The sequence below is a fragment of the Xyrauchen texanus genome, chromosome 27 (genome assembly GCF_025860055.1).
Source record: "Xyrauchen texanus isolate HMW12.3.18 chromosome 27, RBS_HiC_50CHRs, whole genome shotgun sequence".
Classification (NCBI taxonomy): domain Eukaryota; kingdom Metazoa; phylum Chordata; class Actinopteri; order Cypriniformes; family Catostomidae; genus Xyrauchen; species Xyrauchen texanus.
The window spans coordinates 17,746,104-17,768,795 of NC_068302.1; positions in this window are offsets into that span (position 1 = coordinate 17,746,104).

The following is a 22,692-nucleotide window of genomic DNA, read 5'->3' on the forward strand; positions in this document are numbered from 1 at the left end:
TCCGAACAGGCCGCTCGGAGTGACAGGCGTGTCAAGGAAGGGTGCTTTATCCGCGTCCTTCATCTCCGTTAGCGTTAGCCACAGGTGGCGCTCAAGGACGACCAAGTTAGCCATGGCCCGGCCAATGGATTGGGCGGTGGCCTTTGTGGCTCGCAAAGCTACGTCCGTAGCGGTGCGCAGGTCCTTAAAAGCATCAGGTTCAGGTCCAGACTCGTCCATAGAACGGAGAAGTTTGGCTTGAAACACTTGTAGAACCGCCATCGAATGCAGCGCTGACGCAGCTTGACCGGCGGCGCCGTATGCGCCGACCGGTGAGAGCTGATGTGGTTCTGCACGGCTTCGATGGGTGAGAAGCTCTGGTCTTCCATCCAGCGGTGGAGGGTGGGCATAGGTGGTTGGCCACAGTCTCCTCTAGGGGCGGAGTTGCCTCGTAGCCTCTTTCTCTGCGCCGTCCACTGAGGAGAGCGAGGAAGAGAAAGAAGGCTTTAGGCGAGCCGAGTGCGGGGCTTTCCACGACTTTGTGAGCTCGTCGTGCACCTCAGGGAAGAAAGGAGAGGGTCTCTGTCGGGGCCTGCCGGCGCCCTGCAGGAACCACTGGTCCAGCCGGCTGCGGGTGGGTTCTTCCGAGAAGACCAGTCGAGCCCGAGGTCTTCCACGGCCTTGGACAGGATACGGACGATCTCTGAGTCCATACGGTGCCCGCTCGTGTCCGCTGTTGTAGATGGCACGGGGTTGAATGAGCCCGCCAGTCGCCAGATGCAGCGTCAAGAGAGAGGCTGTCATCCTTTCGATCGTCGTCCCCGATCGCCCGAACGAGACGAGACCCACCGCCGTTGGAGGGGTGCAGGCCCGCCTCGTGAAATGGACCGGCTGCGGGGAGACATTTAGTAGCGGCGATGCACGCGGGACTGAGCCGGCGTGACATCACCGAGTCGGGTGCTCTGGCAGCCTCTGTGAGCGGCGCTTTTCTTGCGCTGCTCGAACAGAGGTGGCAGCACGGGGCAGCTGGTTCGCTGGCGGTGAAAACGGCAAAGCGAAGCGCCAGCTCGGGCGAGGCCCAGGAGTCGCATTCAGGACATCCGCCCTGAATGAGTGCAGCTTCTGCATGGTCCAGACCCAGGCAGCGAGTGCAGAGGACGTGCCGATCTCCGTTGTGAAGAGGGCCTCTGCACGAGGCGCAGGCTGAAGGCATTTGCAACAACGCCTTGGAAAATCACTCTTTAATTCTAAAAGCGTTGCGGGGCTAACGCTTGCAGAAGAAAAAGGATATGCGATGCGCGCCGGATGGCGTAGCAGAAGGCTTTGAAGGTGGCTGAAGGTGCCGGCGTCCTCTCAGCAGTCCCGCTGTATGCGTGTCAACGGCGGCGAAAGACTCCAATAATCCGGAGGATCCAGCGAAGAGAAGGTCTTCGCTGAAGGAGATTAAATCTAAAGAACCGGAATGACGGGATGCTCATTATATAGCCCTCATATGCTAATTTCAGCAGGCTATGAGCGCCGAAGCGGGCGCGCCCCATTGGTGGCGCGTTCTAAATCGCCCGTCATTGGTTCGAAGCAGTTGCCGCAGCACAGCCAATGACCGAGCTGCTTCGGCTCATCACTGTCTGCTGTGCAGCTGCAATGCGTTTTACATAAAGACTTCAATATTTCTCGAGAAACGGAGTTTTCCCATAGCGTAAGCTACTTACGCAATAGGAGAGACCTCTCGATAAGGGAACTGTATTTTGCCATGTTATTTATTACGTCATCATGCAAATCTGTTTATAAGTAACATTTAGCTACAATAGATTGGTTTAGTTAACCTTCCGTCAAGCTTGCCTCTTTTTCAAATTAAACAAACAACATTGTTTATGCCACACAAGGTGTACGAATGAGCAGAGCGCTAGAGATGGGTATTTATTCTGCATGGCTTCATTAACGTCAGAGAGAGAGAACAAGATAGCAGGAGGAAGCCCAACACCTGAGTTCAAAGAGAATCACGAAACACAGAGAGAAGCATCTATGGCTCAGCGCTCTTACTGCAGCTGCTGCCGAACCCTGAGGAAGTCATAACTGGATTTGTGACCTCACTGGTGCAGCCCCTCCAACAGGCCACCCACTGGCATGATGTCACACTTCACATGTCAGGCCTCATCAGTGCTCTGCTGGCCATTCGAGATGATCGAGCAGCGCGGCACAAACCAGGAGGACACCATTATGACAAAGACAATGTGTTAATATCAAACACGCTGCAACTGACATCTGAAGCTTTACACTGGCCCCAAGACACAATGTGTCAGAGTCTAAACACAGTATGAGACAAAGTGCCAGGATTTCCTGTTATCAACAACATTTTTGATTGCTAGCACATCTATTGTGTTAGTGTTATGACATTTAAAGTGAAATAATAAAAAATTACATTTGACTATTTATTAGGGATGCCACAAAATATTTATATATCGATTATTGATCGGCATGTTATTTATCAATATATTTTTGAGGCATCGATATATTAAAATTAGCCGACGTTTAAATTAGAAGCCTAATTTGCATGTTTTCCAAATCACTCAGTCCTTCTTTTTAACAGTCTGGCATAATGGCATTGGGAGATCACAAATATAACATTTCCTTAAGACGGTAGCAGGTAGCAAAGTCACAGGTATCACACACACAGTACGAGCTGATACAGCGCAGTTGATGGCTGTCCAAAGTTACAAATGTTTTTGTACTTCTTCAAGTATGAACATAGTGACATTGATGAGTTTGCAGGTTAGTGTATGAAACTGGTGTAACTGCGCAAACTGAACGATTAGAAATGGCTACATTTATAAAAAGTTTTGTATGTAGCCTTGAATAGGTCTTTCATTTAAGCTGTAAAACCACAAAATGACATACTTGTAACTGAAAATACATTGTGTAGGCTATATGAAAGATACATATACCCTGTGTATCATCCAGTGATGTCAAGAGTAAATAATCATTGTCCTTTGATAATGAGTTGTGCTCCGTTGCACTGCAGCATGTTGACGTGAGCATTGGCGGTGTGTACCATCGTAAATGGTCTGCACTTATATAGCACCTTTTTTGACCTTAGCGGTTACTAATGCGCTTTACACTGTGTCCCCTTCACCCATTCACACACACACACACACTCATACAACAATGACGGCAGAGCTGCCATGCAAGGCGCTATCCTGCCATTGGCAACTTGATATATTAAGTGTCTTGCCCAAGGACACTTCGGCATGTGGAGTCATGTGGGCCGGGAATCGAACCACTAACCCTGCAAAAAGTGGCTGACCCACTCTATCACATGAGCCACTCATTCACAATCATTCTGCCTCAGCGTTTCGCCACCGCACAGTATTCGAGCTCACCGTGCAGCCCCGGTAACCATGAAACAAGCGTTTCTACAAACTTCTACTCTTCTCTAGACCATAACATGACTTTCCGTCTTCCTGCCAAGGAAAAACACTTTACGCAGGTAAAAATCAATACATCAGTTACAGACAACTCTTCTCTACTTTCACCCGAATCATTGGACTGTTAATAAAATTGACCATAGAACCTAATCCGCGCTTAAACAATCCGTCATAATCTCATGCTTCACCCAAGTTTAAAGTAACTGGTTTAAACTTACGACGGATGATTCGGCTTTGCACTTTGCTTCATACTCACAATATTTCAGTTTCTTTGTAGAATTTATTAAAAGTCATTAATATATGTCATTGGTTTTTCACCACTCTACTGTAAACACTGCTCTGATAGTACCTATTAAATCCAACTCTTAGGCACAAACTCCAACGATTTCCCACATCCTGGTCAAAACGAGACGAGTCACCGTTGGAAATCAATCAACAACGCTCCAAACCATATGCTTAAATTAACAAACATCAGACAACTGTATTCATCTGGCACTCAGATGCCTTATAATTTCATGACAAACCAACTTTAAATGACATTGTTCTTATGCACACGCAAGCATGTTTCCTGACATTTATCTAGCAAACAATTACATTCAGGCATCCACAGATGCTACATTTACCACATTACCCTATTTTCAATTGGCTCAATACATACCTAAGGAGCACAGATGCGCAATTCAGGTGCTGCAACTGCGGTGTCTTTCGGGCCATACGAAAAAATACCACTATGCAGCAAACAGTGCAATTTTCTGTTCAAGCACTGCAACTGTGGCATATTTTGGGCCATGCAACAAACTCCCTCTACACCACAAACAGTGCAATGCGTCGTTCATGTGCCACAACCGCGGCACTTCTTTCAGGCAATGCGTCTAAGTTTACATGGCTCCCTAACCCATATTATGTTATTCATTCCAAATTAATGTAGGAAATTTGGTAGTATAAATGTACATGGTACGGATTAAAGTGCCGCAATTCTCACACCATTATATGTAGGAAAACAGTATGTGAGCTAGTAATTAACTTACACTGTCCTTTAACATGTCATTTAACAAATCATGTACGTCTAACAGTTGACAAAATTAGAATTTAAGCAAATAGCACATTTAACATTTTATTTTATTTTTCTCTTCATGGAAAACAGACCCAAAATACTAATAACTCATATTGCATTTCAAATATTTTTATCCAATCAAATACACTTAAAAGTTCTGAGGTGAATCACAACATTACAAACTTTGATTTGAAGCAAAACGTTATTTGAAAATCCAACAAAAGACAAAGGTACAAGACTATGTACTTAATGTCTTTATTGAGGGAATTAACAACAATCCCATGAACTTGAAGCAAAGTGAATGACATAATCATATTAAAAATAATGGAAAAATATAAAAGTATTACTCTAATGTTGCTAATTATTAGTATGTAAACAATATTTTATTTTATTGCAAAATATTCAGATATTTGCAGGTATGCAAGAAGTTTGAGAGTGTAAGAAGACCGACTCAATTGTGTCATTCACAGTGCATCATGGTAGTGGGTGGTTGCTGTAGAACTTGTTTGGCACACTTTGCTCATCACGATTCCCTGATTAGTAGATAGTTCTTCAGGATCATGGGTTGTGTAGTTCTTCACCAGAAATACCTAATTAATTCTGCTAGTTTAACACATTTTATTTATTTACTTAAATGAAGCTGGAATAACATGGACCTATGAAGCATAAACAATTAGTTAACAACCTCAGAGCTCACGGTAGGTCTGTCTTTCAAGGTTTATAAGTAATCATTAAAAATCAAATCTCTTATGGAAAACATAAATTGGATTTTTACTTCTGGAAGCAGACTGTTGTGCTTTACACAACCTGTGACTAGCAAGTACAATCATGGCTAAAGCATATTGGCTATTTAAAAAAAGGGTGTGTGAGTCCTTTACAATGCCCCGGCCAAACTATCAGTTGGAAAGACTGAAAACTCTAATCTTGTTAAGTGATTTCATGGGGTCTTCAAAAGAATCCAGTATTATTTGTAAAGCTATCATGAACAGTCCTCTCATATATCCCTTTAAAGGTCATATTGTTCAGCACTTGTGGGAGAAGTCTCGACTCCTACGAAATATTCACTGACTCACTTCACTGCACACCTCTCCATGTTGCTCCCTCACTCCAAATCTTCTCCTATGTGATCTGATACACATGTCTACATGTGACTGCCAGGCTCCCAGGGGTAATGAAGTGGGGTCCAGGGTCTACCAGCCCTGAATCCAATATTTAAACTCATTTGTAGTCAATGTCACCACCCCTGCATGTGCAGCGGTGCAGAGCAGCAGTAAGGCCCCAGAACCAGTGTTACTTACTTCACATTCAGTTGAGACGAACAGTCGACGCATCCAAACATAAGCACACACAGTACAGCACATCATATGTGTCATAGTTCAATGTTATATATTCTGGGTTAAATACAACTTAAGCTCTGTCAACAGTATGGGTGACATGCTGTTGATTACCAGAGAAAATAATCGTTCATCGACTCATCCCAAAAACTGGTAAAATGTTTATGTTAATCCATAACCAGAAGTTCATTAATCTAGTAAATTAGTCCCACCAAGAAAATGCTTGGGCATCTTTACAGCTCAAATATCAAAGAGGTTTTTATTTATTTATTACTGAAGAATTTTTGAAAGTGCTTTAACAAGCATTGCCTCATAGACTTCCATTTTTAAGTGCATTACTGTAAAGAAAAATGTTGCTTGTTTTTACAAACAGGGCAAATTATTTTCTGTTGTAATTGACCACGTCACAGATTCTATCAATACGGCTTAAGTTGTATTTAGCCCAGAATATTCTTACATAGCAGAAAGAGACTGTAAATCAACAATACATTTTTAAGAAGTCAGGTTAAGATGTAAAGTTAATTTTTAAAGATTTGATGAGTGTTCAGATGTTATCCCACTGCATTTGCTATACAGTATCAGGCTTTAGATAGACATCAAAATATCATATTTAGTTATATTTAGTCCTTAATGCAAAATATACAAGAGTCAAGGTTGGATTCATTTCACCCAACAAATGCTTCAGCTGATCTAAAATCAATTCACTGATGTTCTACATGTCTAACAAGACAATTATGCTTTGAAATTTATCACCTGTCATTCTTTCTTTCTTTCATTCTTTTGCACATTTGTACATTTGTTGAACATTTGTACATTGACACTCTTTCTTACTTTAATGAATTTCACTTTTTTTTTTTTACATTTCTAGAATTTTGTTAAAATCCATGATGCTGTTTTTATGTACAGCAGATGTGCATAATTGTGTGTATGTGTGTCTGCTTGTGTAAATAAATGTGTGTCTGTGTGTTGACCGTGTCTCCGGAGGGCTGCTCTGCACTTTGTCTGCTTGGTGGCGTCTGGGAGTTCAGGCTGTAGAGGCTCCAGGATCAGGTTCCCTCTGTAGCCATTGTCACTAGCATGGATTTGACTAATTCATCTCGCTAATGGCAGGCGGCTAGGTTGGATGCAATTATAGTGCCTTTCCTCCCCTCTTTTTTTAACTTACGTATTCTTTTCAACATTTTCACATTTTAACTGGCCCCTCCTCTTCTTAAAAAAAATTAAAAAAAGCAAAAATCTGGGTTCCAATGAAGGACTTACAATGGAAGTGAATGGGGCCAATCCGTAAATGTTTAAATACTCATTAAAGTATAGCCACAAGACATATGTAATATACATGTTAACATGATTTTAGTGTGATAAAATTGCTTAATAAAATGTTTAACTTATAGCCAATTTTACAACTTTGATGCCATGACGATGTATTGTCAACAAACCTTAAAATGACTGTAAAAATTATAACTTAAACAACTTAACTGCTCAAATAATAAATACGTTTTAACAGAAGAATTAAAGTAGGGGCTTTTGTAAAAGTATAAGCTTCACATTTCTGCCTTTAAACCCTCTAAAAGTGGCCCACATTCACTTCCATTGTAAGTGCCTCACTGTAACCTCGATTTTGTCGATTTTTGTCAAAATGATTGTTTGTGGTAATCAACATTATGCCATAAATGATGTCAACTGAGCTTAATTTATATTGAACTTGAAATATTCCTTTAAGTCTCCTAAGCTATAAAAACACAACCTCTCAGTAATAAAATGCAATTCTGGATAAGTTTGTCTGCGTGTTTAAAACAATATGTTCACAACTGAAGTTTATTAGTCAGTTTAACTGTTAAAAGCTCCAGATTTAAGCCAGTCTGTGATTTATTTTTTAAATGGGGCCTGTTCCCAGAGGAGAACCTCTCAGAGTGACCTCTTGCTCAAGTCCATCACTGTGGAAGGTCGTAGCCGCACAAATGAAGAACATGAGAAGTGGTCCGGGGTCTAATCAAGTCCTCTGACTGCACTCGCTGGGAGCAATTAAGCCTGCTCTGCTGCTCCTATTCCACCTAAGTAACCAGATATGCTCAATTGACATTATGAATCAAAAGGGTTTATGAGATGGATAAAAGGACCACTCTCTCTGCCCCAACAGACCTTTAAAGTCTTTCTATCACACATGCATTTGATTCTCTGTCTGTAATGCAGCTTTGAGAGTGATTTGGCAGGGCAGAAGATCATTGACCAAGCTGTAAATATGCAAAGTATTGCCCTCACTTATGCAAGCATTACACAGGTATACACCATGGTAGTGATGCTATGAGGAGTGACAGGGTTATGCAGATAAAATCTGAAAAGCATTTATAGAGATTGACTAGTACTGCTTGCAATTGCCCCTCGCAAGCCTCTCTGTTTCTTTCAGTCTCTCCCAGGCTTACCACAGAAATTCCTTACCATCATGGAGCATCTGACGCAAATGAAGTCCTGGCACTTTCAGCCTACCTTCTCAAACCACAATACTTTATCATCAGCCATCTTAGATTTTCTTCTTTGTCAGAGAGCCAGTAATGACTGAATGAGAGGAGAGGAGAGGAGAGTAGAGGAGAGGAGATACACTTTTGAGGAGAAGGGTCAGCTCTACATTTGCTTGTCAAATGTTTTCAAGAAGGGACAGTTAAGAAGTGAGAAGGACTGAAACCAGTGTTGGGGAGTAGCTAACTAAAATTAGGGATTGTAGCTCAGCTTTGTCCAGCATTTAGCCAATACCTGTAATCGGACCACAGTTGGCCATTGCGTTATAAGCATGCACCGAACAACAAAGGTGTCGCGTTATATGTATTTAACCCAGAAGTCGAAAGCAACATAAAGCAGAGAAGAAAAAGAACAACAACAACAACACAAATATCCCTGCTTACCAAATGGGAGAAATCAGTCTCCAAAGGGCACTTCGAAGGCAGAACAATCATGATAACCATGCTGTGAGATTGCTTCAAAATACATTTCCAAATCAAAATGACCTAAAAGGTGAGTTCCGAATAAACTTTATTGTTAACCCATATGTGACGGTTAATAACTGGGCCCTGCATCTCACATATGTGTTTCTACAACAACCAGTTACGTTACAAGCTGCCATATTCAAATTGGCTTTCGCGCCAATAAATGCTGCACTGGTCAAGCAACTGTTCGCTCAAACAGTCACTCATATAGTCTTTTAAACAACAGAATACATTTATTTTATATGCATACATTCAACTCATCACCAAAGTACCACAATAAAAAGTTTACATCTCTTATACACACGCTCATTAGATCAAACACGATCTTCCTCTGATTAGTCTTTTTAATGTGAAAAAAACAGCCAAATTGTCACCAAAGTACCACGATCACAGTTTACAGCTTGTATATGCTCAGCCATCATATCTAAATGCAATCTTCCCACGCACCAGCTACGTCTACTTATTAGGTGCAGATGCGGTTCATTCACACAAACAGCAACTAAAACAGTCTTTTTAGGAATATATGTTTGTTTTCTGAAACAGACAGCCAAACTATCACAAAAGTACCACAATGTCGGTGCAGCTATCCTTATGAGGACTCTTCATAGACATAATGATTTTTATACTGTACGAACTATAGATTATATCTACTAAACCTACCCCTAAACCTAATCCTCAAACTTCATGCATTTTCAAAAAAAACATTGTTTAATATGTTTAAGTGATTTGAATTATAGAGACACTAGAAATGTCCTCATAAACCACATTTATAGAATATTACCCTTGTAATTACCCGTTGTAACCTAAAAACCACATACACACACACACACACAATGTCTGAGATGTCAAACAGTGCATATAGGCAAACCTGACTGCTGATATTATTTGTTAAATCGTTTTTTTTACAGCTATAAAAACGAAATAAATAAAACGTCTTGGTTACTTTTGTAACTTTTGCTCCCTGATGGAGGGAACGAGACATTGTGTTGATGTAGTGACATTAGGGGTTGAACTTGGGTGCCCCAATCACCACTGATATTTTAGAAAAGGCCAACGCAAATTGCATTCACTCATTCAGGTTTGTGCTGAGGAGCAGAGACAGAGTCCCGGCCATTTCAGTGGGTAGTTCAGTTTTGTTGCACGAGGGACATAAGATATCGTTCCCTCCATCAGGGAACAGAGGTTACAACAGTAACCGAGACGTTCCCTGTCTGTCACTCACCTACCCAAAATGCCAAAACTAGCTGAACTGTTATGTAGACCTTGCAGAAGCAGGCAAGCTACCGCATGCTGGGTAACAAGTGCACACAGCCCCATCGTATCATTCCCAATGGCCAGCATAATTCGCATAGACCCTTGGGTCGAACTCAAAATGGGATTAGGTCGCATCAGCTGTTTCAACCTTTTCTCTCTTTTTTGAACGTGAAAATACATTTAGCTGGGACCAAGATATATTTGCACCGATGAAGGTGTTCTTTTCCCCATGGAGAAAAGGACACTGCGGAGACACATCCTGCCCGAACGTGTGGAGAAAACGTGTGACGTGAGCGTAAACCTCCTTCCGGGCTAACACGTGCAAAACCTGTGCAGAGCCAGCAATACCGCCAGCAACTTGAGGCAGTTAATATGCCAATGAAGTCGAGGTCCTGTCCAGGAACCGGAGGCTGTGTACCCATTGCAAACAGCCTCCCAGCCTGACTTGGATACATCTGTTGTGATACGCCTGGAGACTTCTTCTAGGGGAACCCCTGCCTGTAGAAATGAAAGGTCCGTCCAAGGGCTGAACGTGTGGTGACAGATCAGTGTGATAGCCAAGCGAAGTGTACCATGGTGCTATGCCCATCTCGGGATTCAAGTCTGAAGCCAGTGCTGAAGCTGTCTCATATGCGTCAACCTGAGCGGTGTAACCACCGCTGAAATTGTTTCAATGGGACTGCTGTTCTTCCCCTGAATGACTTCAGGCAATTCAGCACTGACTGAGCATGCTCGCTCATGAGGCATGCTAACATAGTGACTAGTCCAACTCTATCCCGAGAAAAGAGATTCTGCACTGGGGAGTGCTTGCTCTTTATCCAATTGACCTGAAGGCCCAATCGGCTGAGGTGTCTGAACACCAGTTCCCTGTTCGCACACAATAAATCTCGAGAGTGAGCTAGAATCAGCCAGTCGTAGAGATAATTGAGAATGCGGATACCCACTTCCCTTAGCAAGGGCTGCCTCTGCGAACTTCGTGAAGACACAAGGTCACAAGGACAGACCGAAGAGGAGGACCTTGTATTGGTATGCACGACCGTCGAAGGCAAACCGACAAAATGGTCTGTGACGAGGCAAAATCGAGACAAAAAAGTACGCTTCCTCCAGATCTACTGCCACAAACCAATCTTGATGCCGGATGCATGACATAATGCATTTCTGCATCAGCATTTTGAACGGGAGCTTGTGCAGGGCCCGATTCAAAGCTCACAGGTCTAAGATTGGCCGCAACCTACTGCCTTTTTCTGGTACATTGAAGTAAGGGCTGTAAAACCCCTTCTTCATCTCAGCAGGAGGGACAGGCTCTATTGCATCCATCTCTAGAAGCACTGTAATTTCTGCATGCAGACAAATGGTGTCCCAGTACAGCAGACATAACCCATTTTTTTTTTTTCTTCCTACCTCTACTGGCTGTGCAGTGTAATGTGAAAAAATAACTCCAGGGGGCTCTCTAGATAAATTTAGACCCTACTCATGAAAAGGTTAACCCCACACCTTTCAGGCCTTCAATGCTCTCTCAGTGGATGGTAAAGTTATTCTAATTATTATTATTTTGTCTGTATTCTGTCCATTGACTAATAATCCTCTTATCTGTCTGACATAGTAACAGCCATATTAACCAACAGCCATATTAAACAACACCCATATTTGCAATAGCATCAAATGTCTTTCTTTGAAAACAAGTAGAAAAAAAAAACTTTTTCCATGATCTTACGTTTACAATTTTTCACAAATTCCATCATAAAATACAATTTTATAGGTTAACAGGTGCATAATATGGTCAAGGGTAGAATGCTTGCATTAGCGCCATGAATGCAGAATGCAAATATTCTGCATTCATGGCGCTAATGCAAGCATTCATATCTACTGCATATATCTTACTTTCAATTATCATGGAATGGTTATATCAGCTCCTTTTACTCAGCTCATGTGGATTCTATTCATAAAATTTGTCAGAAAGCATGATATTTATTGGATATGCAGCCTAAAGCAAATTATATGTCCAGTGATGGATCCAGAAATGTTTAAGTATACAGACAACAAACTTACAAAAATAACAGTGATCGATAGGAAAATATAGACAAACCATATATTTCTTTAATCATCTATTTAACCACAGCATCTCTCTTCTACCTAAACATTACGCTTTAAACTCAGTTTATGAGTATAATGTCCTTATAAATTGAAGGCGCTTAGTGAAGCAAAGTAGAGCTTGTATAGTTAAACAAGCCAGGAGCAAATTGCATAGTCTTCTGCCTTCGAACATCACCTTAAGCAGATTGGATAATGTACATCTGATCTGCAACAAAATTAACTCATAAAGAATGTAAAAAATGCAAGTGGCTATGAACTATGTTGTTATAGTTGTTGTGCCTCGCTGTTGAGAAGCTAGTTAGCTGACTTCTTTGATGCACTACTAAAAGATCAACTGGAAAATGTCTATGTCACTTCCTCAGCAGACGTACTTCCTTTAGCTATTTGATTACACATGGTATCATGTTTACTTGGACAGAGAGATGAAGACTTGCACGACTACAAAGAAAACTGTGGTAGCTCGATTATAACAGCATTTACATTTTGTTACAAAAGCAGCAATCGAGATAATATGCGTTGGAAAGCTAGAGTTTTAAAGTATCTTCCCCAACACTGGATAAAACATGTAAAACTTATAGAGAATGCCCAGTCGCAGCATCAGCCACACTAATTGCCCCCATTGACACTTGCGGGAAGACGCGCATGTAAACGTGCTCAGCGGAAGACGGTGACATAAACACGAATATTGTTCGCATCTCGGAGAAGCTTTAACATTTAAAACCTCGTCTGTTTTTCTAGTTGTAAATGAAGAAAACCAACATCCCTACCCTAAATCTTCAACCTAAACATAACCAATAGTGTAAAAGCAAATGTTAGATGAAAAAGGCAATAGCTGAATAGCTGCTTCTATTGCACTTTCGGCTCACGTGTCTACTCACTTGCTTTGCTAGACTCGTACCTCTGTCGTTGCTGTTTAAAGTGCAACACTCTATTAGCTGAGCTACCATGCAATTTGATCACAGTTTGTTAAAGCTTGTAAAGACAGTTGTGCAGACAGTAATGCAAGTACAGACAAGGTTGCAAAAATGTCACCCCTTGTTTTCCACTTCCACATGACAAATAACAGCAAAGGGGTTTTAAACAATATGAGGGTGAGTAAGTAATGACTGAATGTTTTATTTTTAGGTGAACAACTCTTAAAAAAAAAAAAAAAAAACTGTAACAGACAGGTGGTGAAAATGAAAAAAAGAGCCATTGTCGGAAACAACTGCATGTCCCGTTTCAAAACACATCCAATTTCCTCTCACCCAGACATTCTGCATGTATCTTCAAAAGGCATCTGCTATTCAAATAAGAATGCTCCTATATTGTGTGTGGTCCCCCTCTTAGACACCAGAGGACAAATCAGGGACATCCATCATGAAAGGCCAAATTAGATATAGAGGAAACTCTACATGCAGGATGAAGCCGCATGATAAATTCCCAAATAAACATGACACAATTAATCCTCAATCAACAGAACATTAATGTGCTGGTCTGGTCAATTACTAATCAAAGTCCTGGTGTATAGAAGGTATCGTCATTCATTCCGACACTGAAAGCAGCTCTTTTTCACTCCTTCTCTTTCAAACATACATATTCACACATCCCAACCCCCTCTTCAGAGAAGCGACAGATCACCTCCAGAGTGCTGGACTGAGGAGAGGAGAAATATGAACAAAATAGTGGGTCATACTAGCAGCCCCTCATTAAGGATAGAAGGCGTCGGCTGCTGGAGGTTAATGGCCCCATGTCCCCAGGCTGACTGAGAGACAGAGAGAAAAAGAGAAAGAAAGAGGGACAAAATGGGCGATTGGAATTTGAACAGGGAGAATGAACTGTACACTGATACCTGAATCCATTATCCTGTGTGAATACTTCAAACAGGCAGATATCAAATAATGTTCAAAATATCTTTACTGAAATTTTGTACGTAAAATGTCATTGCAAATAAGGACCCAATTAAAAGACCCAATGATATCAAATGGAGTTTTGTGGCTTTTAGTCCAAATTTGTTGTTAAATATGCTAGTGAGATTTCAACGTTGAAACAATTAGGATTAGGTCTTTTAGCAGATATACACATTGAAAATTTACAGTTTTTCTCTTCTTGGAAAACGGACCAAAAGTATTAATGACGCATCTTATGACACTCATTTACATTTATGCATTTGGCAGACGCTTTTATCCAAAGCGACTTACAGAGCAATTATTACAGGGACAATCACCCCGGAACAACCTGGAGTTAAGTGCCTTGCTCAAGGGCACAATGGTGGTGGACTTGGGGTTCGAACCAACAACCTTCTGATTAACAGCCCTGTGCTTTAGCCACTATGCCACCACCACACTCATATTGCAAATGTCAGTTAAATATGAATAATATCATTCATATGATTCATATCATATGAATCATATGAATAATAAATAAAGAAGAAAAAATACTTTATTCATTGAATAAGTTATTTTAAGCATGATCTTAAAAAATATTTATAAAATTCAACATTTATACCTAAATTCAAACACAAAAAAATAATGCTTTAGCTTTTAAGTAAATAATGTTTTTTATTGTATGTTATCTTTACAATGCATCATCATGTATTAATCATAGAGTAGAAAATATTTTCTTATTTATTTGCTAATTTGAGTAATTTCACACTGGCGACCTGTCCAGGGTGTCCCCCGCCTTTCGCCCAATGTTAGCTGGGATAGGCTCCAGCCCCCCGCGACCCTGTACACAGGATAAGCGGTTGACGATGGATGGATGGATGGATGGAGTAATTTCACAGGTAAATTTTAGTTCACTTTTTTATGCCTGATTATGTAAACATGTCATCCATAACACATTAACTGTAATCTGATTATGAGTATTTTACAATGTAATTTAATCTAATTACAAGTACTTGATTTTTGATTACATAATACAGATTACATGTAATCTGTTACTACCAAGCACTGATTACCATATAGAAATTTTGGGCCAATATAATGCTCTCTAGTATGAGAATGTCCATAATAGCAAATACAATCTTAATCATAATACCACATTAACTAACAATAGCAAGTAGCAAATGTAAACTAAAGGCTATTTTAATTTTAAAAAAGGGACAAGCCCTTCAATATGTTCTACCTCATCTTCCTTTTTCAATAGGAAATACATCCCACGGGAATAAAACAACAAACATACAAAAAAAAAAAAGAGCTATACAATTCCTGATCTAATTTTAGTTATAATGCATCTTTGATTTTCCACATTTAGTGATACAAATCTGCAAATCACATGCCATTTAGTGATTAAACTGACAACTGTAGCATCTAATCGCATGTGTTTTTGGTACAATCATGTGTACTGAATAATTGGATTTGCAATTCATCAATAATTCCACTGAATACATAGCATTGATTTTTATATTGACATGTAAATATCACTATCAATTTGACATGTCATGTGAAATGAATTACCATGTAGATTAAGGATTACAAATTAGTCTCATAAATAGTTGATTGCATAGAGGATATGAGGAAGGCTGAGGATCTTTCATTAACCCAGCTCTAACGAAGAGTGAGTCTGCACATCCTAACGAGAAAATGTCTATCACTCTTGCTCTCTCTTCCTACAGCTTTAGAGGAGATGTGGTGTACAGTATTTATATTTAGCTAAGGTGAATGAAGGATATATGTTGTTATTTACAAGTGTGAATGTTATTGGGAGAGCCAATGGCAGATAGAATACCCCACAGGCAATGCAATAAACATTTGACAGTGAGGCTATTATTTTCCACTATGCTGTTTAAAGTTGCTGTCTTGGCATCTACATGGCCAGATGCTAATGCAAGTAAACAACCAGAAATAGATGCTTTCTCTACTGTGTGTGTAGCTCTCTATGTCTGTCTGTCTGTCTGTCTATCTAGATCTGAAACATACAATGCAATCCATTTCTCGCCATTAAGTTAAATTCATCTGTGTTCACTAAAGGGTAACATTTTGAACAATTGACCAATCCATTTTCAATTGCCATGCTGAGGGCTCAAGTCAGGATGATTGCAAATAAATATATGTTGTGGCTCCTTGCAGCATGAGAGCAGTTTTAAGTGCTTTCATTTTTACAGTAAATGCCCTGTAAACACTGCCATCCCTGTTCCATTTAAAGCATATACAGATGAACAGAGACAAATGATGCATTGGATTGCACACAAAACAATTAACCAATGCACTCAATGAGAGTCAGTCTTAATAGGTAATATGCCTTCAAATTTCATTTATTCTCTGTACGCACACCACCTCCTGAGCCGTCACTCATTACACAAGGTTGTGTTGTCATATTTCACAGTATATTAGAGGCTGAAGTCACACTTGAAAAAGAAAATAAATGAATGAAAGTGAGAAATTACAAGAATAGAAAAACAGTAATGATTCAAGCAAAGTGAAAGAGAAAAATGAGAAAAGATCGGGAGGAAGCTGTCAGTCAAGTTCTAATACGAAGGAACTGGGTTAACTGTCGTAGCATGTGTTTGAGGGGAACGCTTCCTAAGCATATGTGACATACTCCATCATTTTGAGTCACTTTGTCCCAGAAACCTATTTTGATTTGATGCACTAAAATAAAAGGAAAACATTGAAATGAGTATTGCAAAGTAAATGCGTTGGCCTAGCATTTGTGTTTGCATTCCTGTTTTTTTGGAAATTATGTTTCTGACCCAAGTCTGTTTAAGCCTGCTCTGTCTGAATGTTTGATTCTGTTCATAATGGACTCATGTTCATCATGAACAGGATAGCAGAAAAAGGACCAGCTCATGTCAACAGCACAGCCTGAAACTTGAGGTTGTGCATCACTTTCTAGAGTGAATGCAACATAGGAAAAAAATGCATGAGGATGGAAACGGAAGCCACAGACGAAAAAAAAAAGGGAATTAATTCTTCACAGCTGGACATCACACAGTTTTTCCTTTCACAACAGCCACGACTTGACAGATGATGTTTTTTTGTAAAAACACTTTGCTTGATTAGCGGAAGGACTTACAGGTTACTGCAACCTTGATTTTATTTTTTATGTATGACTTTGAACAACACTACATGCATAAAAAATGTCCTTATAGTCAGCATGACATCAAAATTATCCCTACTTGCTATCTTAAAACACAGCTTTTCCTTTACAAAAAAATCGAGAGTTCCAGCACACTTGCCACAGATTTTCAACAGATAGAATATCCCACAATTAATTAGCAGTTCTAGCTCATTTGCATATGAACAAAATCAGTGTCGAAATTGAGGCAAATTTTCCACGAACTTTCAATTTTTGTAAGGGTTATTGTGTATGCTTTTCCAAATCTTTTTATTCTTCTTCCTAGCGCATTTCCTGAGGTAGCACAGGGTCCACTGTTTTGCATGCCACTCTTCATTTTCTCCGGTCCAGAGCATGTTCCGAGTGGAATCTAATGGCATGCATCTGATCTTTAACACAGTCCATCCAAAGTTTCTTGGGATGGCCACAGAGACGCTGGCTGGCTGGATCTAACCTCATTGCCGTTTTTGCCACAGACGCTTCCTTGATACGCATGGCATGCCCATACGACGTAGGTGCACCTCACGCATCTTGTCCGGGATCGGGGCAACTCCTAGCACCTTCCTTACATCCACGTTGGCCACACAATCCATTCTTGTAAACCCAAGTGCCCATCGAATCTCCATTGTGTTTAATGCTGCCTCGTGCTTCTTCATCGCAGGCCAGCATTCAGTACCGTATATCACAACCGGCTGGACTACCAACTTGTATATATTCGACATTAGGCGCAACGGAATCTTGCGGTGCTTAATACTCCAGTGACTTGGTGCCATTTCAGCCAGGCAGCATTGACACTGTTTCAGGCGTCTTGGAGGGAAACTTCATCTACCAAGACATGGGAGCAGAGGTACTTAAACGTGGAGACTTGTTTAAGTTCCTGGCCACCCACAGTGATTGACCCATTCACTTGATCTCCACACTCAAATTACTTGGTTCTTGCAATGTTCAGGCATAGCCCAAAATTGGTCAGGCGCTCTTTCCAGATCTGCATCTTCTGCTTTTGTCTGGGCCCTGTCGAGCTATTCCAAATAAAACTTATTTTTGTTCTTGTAATCTTTTTTTCAAAATGTCCCACCATAAAAACAAAATAAAAAAACAGCTTAAAACAACCTAAGATGGTTTGATGGGCTTGGCTGGTTTAAACTGGTCTAGCAAAAAGACCAGCCAGACCAGGATGGGAAACCAGCTAAGACCAGCGAATGTTCTTAGGTGGGATAAAGCAGGTTAAAGATTTTTCCAGCAGGGGTGAAATGTGCTTGGGATTAAAATGTCAAGGTTCAATCAGTGGATAAAATCAAGTAATTTTTTCAACATCATTTTTTATTGAATATCAAGTTTCACTCTGAAATATGTCAGATTACGGAAGAAAAATATGTTTCAGAATGAGAATGTTCACTTTAAGGTCAAAGGATTCAATGATGTCAACTCATCTTCAGTTAATCACAGTGAACATCTGCAGTTAAACCTATTAAGATAACCAGAAGAGAGATTTGTTTGATTAGCTCTGTGAAACTAGCGCTGTGTTGTTCCAAGTGTTCGTTCTAGCCGGCGTGTCACAACAATGCAAGACTTAAGAATGGAAGAAAAAAAAAATTGTCTCCTCGCTAAAGTGTCATTCTCATTTACGTCTGTCATTATCACACTGTAAACACTTTTGCACTGCATGTTTCATCACCAGTAAATACACCACTAATTCACAAACTGAGGAGAAAGAGAGAGAGAGAGAGAGAGAGAGAGAGAGAGACAGATATGTTGACCTGTCATAAGCGTCATTGTCTGTCTCTTTAATAGGTGCTGTGCTATTGGCAGCCATCTTATTTTCTGTGCCCATGAACTACAGACCTTAGGAAATTCGGCACTGTTGTCACACTGATGGGACATTCCACTGTGGATCAGTATCAGCAATTACCTTTTTTGTTGTTTTCTAACCATCAAAACCATACACACACAATGTAAAAAAAAATATGGTAAAAACACTGGCAGCTGTTGTTGTAATAAATAAATACAGTAACCACATTTCAGGCTTTACAGGATGTATGAATGAATGAATGAACGTTACATGTATATAGCACTTTTCTGACACTACACTCAAAGCGCTTTACACAGTGAACAGGGCACTCTCTTCAACCACCACCAGTGAGCAGCATCCACCTTGATGTTGTGACAGCAGCAATAGTGTGCCAGTATGCTCACCACACACCAGCTATTGGTGGAGAGAGTGGAGTGATACAGCCAATTAATGGATGGGGATTATTAGGAAGCCATGATTGATAAGGGCAAATGGGGGGAATTTGGGATTTTTAATGACCACAGAGAGTCAGGACCTCGATTTTAACGTCTCATCCTAAGGACGGTGCATTTTTACAGTATAGTGTCCCCATCACTATACGTGGGTATTAGGAACTACACAGTCCGCAGGGTGAGCACCCATTGCTGGACTCCCTAATACCTCTTCAAACAGCAACCTTAGTTGTACTGACCAGGCTCAGCCCTGCTTAACTTCAGAACGCAACCAGTCTTGAGCTATAGGGTGACATGGATGCTGGCAAATCAAAATTACATTTTGATGCCTGTATATTTTACTGTGCATTTCTATTATTTATTTTATTAATGATAAACTTTATATTAACCTCCTGAAACTGTAAAAATCAGCTTTTTAAATTTATAATGTATTGTTAATCATCATAGTGATTTCAGAAGGGCACATGATGACATGAAGTTTATCAGTAGTGGCCATTCCAGGAGCAATGACCAATGATGCTCAATGTCACTCACACAAACACATAACACCATCAGGGTAACACATGTGAAATTCAAATAATCATCAAACATCAAATATAACACAAAACACCCCAATGTACATGGCTGATTTTAAAAGAAAGTCTAGCAAAAAATACAAATATTGAGGGTTTCTCACCCACACCTGTCATATCACTTCTGAAGATATGGATATGAGTCTTTTGGATTACTTTTATGCTGCCTTTATGTGCTTCTTGGAGCATCAACATTTTGGCACCCATTCACTTGCATTGTACTGACCTACAGAGCTGAAATATTCATAAAATCTTAATTTGTGTTTTGCAGAAGAAAGAAGTCATACATATCTGGGTTGCATGAGGTTGAGTAAATGATAGGATAATTTTCATTTTTGGGTGAACAATCCCTTTAAAGTGATAGCTCAGCCACAATTGAATATTCTGTCATCATTTCCCAACCCTCATGTTGTTCCAAACCTGTGTGACCCTTGGAACACAAAATATGTTACACAGAATGTTAGAGGCTGACAGACTCAGTCGCCATTCACTTTCAAAATATGGAGAAAAAAAAGAATTACTTAAAGTAAATAGTGACTCATTTAGTCTTATATCTCCTTATTGTGTTGCATGGAAGAAATAACGTCATAAGGGTTTGTAACAACATAATGGTGAATGTTGACAGAAATTCCATTAATAATAATAATAATTCTGTTATAAATGCTAAATGTGTATTATGTAATGGAATATAGGGGAGTTAACGTCCATTGTGTTATTTGTGAAAGTAACGAGTTACTCACTACTTGAGTACTCTTTTAATTGGATACTTTCTTACTCTTACTCAAGTAATTATTTATGTTAGTACCTGTACTTCTACTTGAGGCATACTTTTTTTAAAGTAATTGTACTTGAGTACAGTTTTTGACTATGCTACCCACCTACTTTTTACATATATTGTCTTTTAAAATATATTTTCTAAACGTTACCATATATTTAAAGGTAACTTCCCATAAACCAATTAAGGGTTTTTTACTGTAGCATATTTTAAAGGGGTTATAAGTAAAAGTAGTAGGCGAGAACCGGCTTCACAATATAAATAAAGTTTAATGATAAACACACAAAAATAAACACAAACAGGGCAGCTGCTCCCTCTCCCTCATACTGCCGTCTCCGGTCGCCCTTTATCCCTCGCACACCTCATCAGGCTGATTTGGGTCAAGGTGTGCGTCATTCTAGCATGGCCCCACCCTCCTCCGTGCTACACTCTTCCCTGCGTTGCCTCAAGGTTGGGGAGCCCCCAGGTGTGACTTACACCCCCCCGGGTCATCCCTGCCTTCTTTGACTTGGAAAGAAACAGGAGGGGAAAAAAAAAACTGGCAAGGGAAATGCCAACACAGAACAACAGCGAGAGAGAGAGAGGTTAGAGAGAAAAGAGAATCTCACTCACCGGTTCTCTGATGCGCCATTGCGTGGTCCTCAATCCCTCCTCCACTCACCCTGATTCAAACATCCGACCCCCAGCGGAGAGAACACCCCTCCATGTGTCTGGCAACACGTGGGGACACTCCTCCGCCTCTGGCAGTGGCCCTACTGCTCCAGGTGGTCGGAGAGTTGATTACCTCCTCCCCTCGCGGACAGCGGTCTTCCCTCAAACTCTCCGAGTTTCTGGCGGCTGGCAGGGCACTCCTCCACCCCTGGCAGCAGCTCCATCGTTCAAGGCGGTCGGGGAGTCCAGTCTCTCCATTCCTCGTGTCCGGCTGGTCGGGGTACTTTGACCCCCGGTGTATGGCAGCAGCGCACCCCTGGGTGAACGGCAGTGTTGAGGAATCAACAACGGGCATCCATCCTCCCTCCCGGGTTTCGGCACCAATGTAAAGGTGTTATAATGGAAAGGAGGAGGCAAGAACCGGCTTGACAATATAAATAAAGTTTAATGATAAACTTCAACAAAAACACACAAACATAAACTCATACAGGGCAGCTGCCATAGTTTTCTCTCTCCCTCATACTGCCGTCTCCGGTCGCCCTTTAATCCTCAGGTTGATTGGGGGGCGTCCAGTTTCCTTGCAGTCCATTTATGTTAAATGCTTCAATTAAATAATTTCATTGAAATACATTCCTAATCTGTGCAATTATCTGTTACCTATGAATGTGTATACATATGAGTTTGTTCAGAAGGAAATCTTTATTATTATATGCCCAAAGAATTTAAAAGCCAGTCTTTATCTCCAAGACTCTGAAGAGTGAAATTTGACTTTACAGACTTGGAGGCTTCCAGAGATACAATTAAATTACAGCACAAGAGAGGAGTAGAGAGCAGAGTACACTGAGGTGGTGGGTGGATATATATAAGAGCGAGCGAGGAGAGCGATGGAAAGGTTGGAGAGAGGTAGAGATGGCAGAAAAGAAGTGAAATGTAAATCAATGCAGGCGATAGTTTGATAAAGTAATCGACGCTCCAGGAACAAGTAGCAGACCCCGGTGTCAGCTCTTACTGATTCAAGCAAGCTCCCACGGACACCGCCAGTATCAGATTTACAAATTGAAAATCATTAATAATTCTAACCAGGACGTGATAAATCTGAAATCACTCTCGATGAACCTGGACACACTTTCATAAATCAAAAAGATTACTTGGGAATTTTTAAAAATCTGACGTCAAAGTGTCAGGCTTACTAATGGTTTTTGTAGATCTCTCACAGTGATACGCTATTAATCTGTGATACATTTGAAATATGTCAGCAGGCCAATATGTGATCTCTCTAATATCAGCAGCGGGCTGTTTTG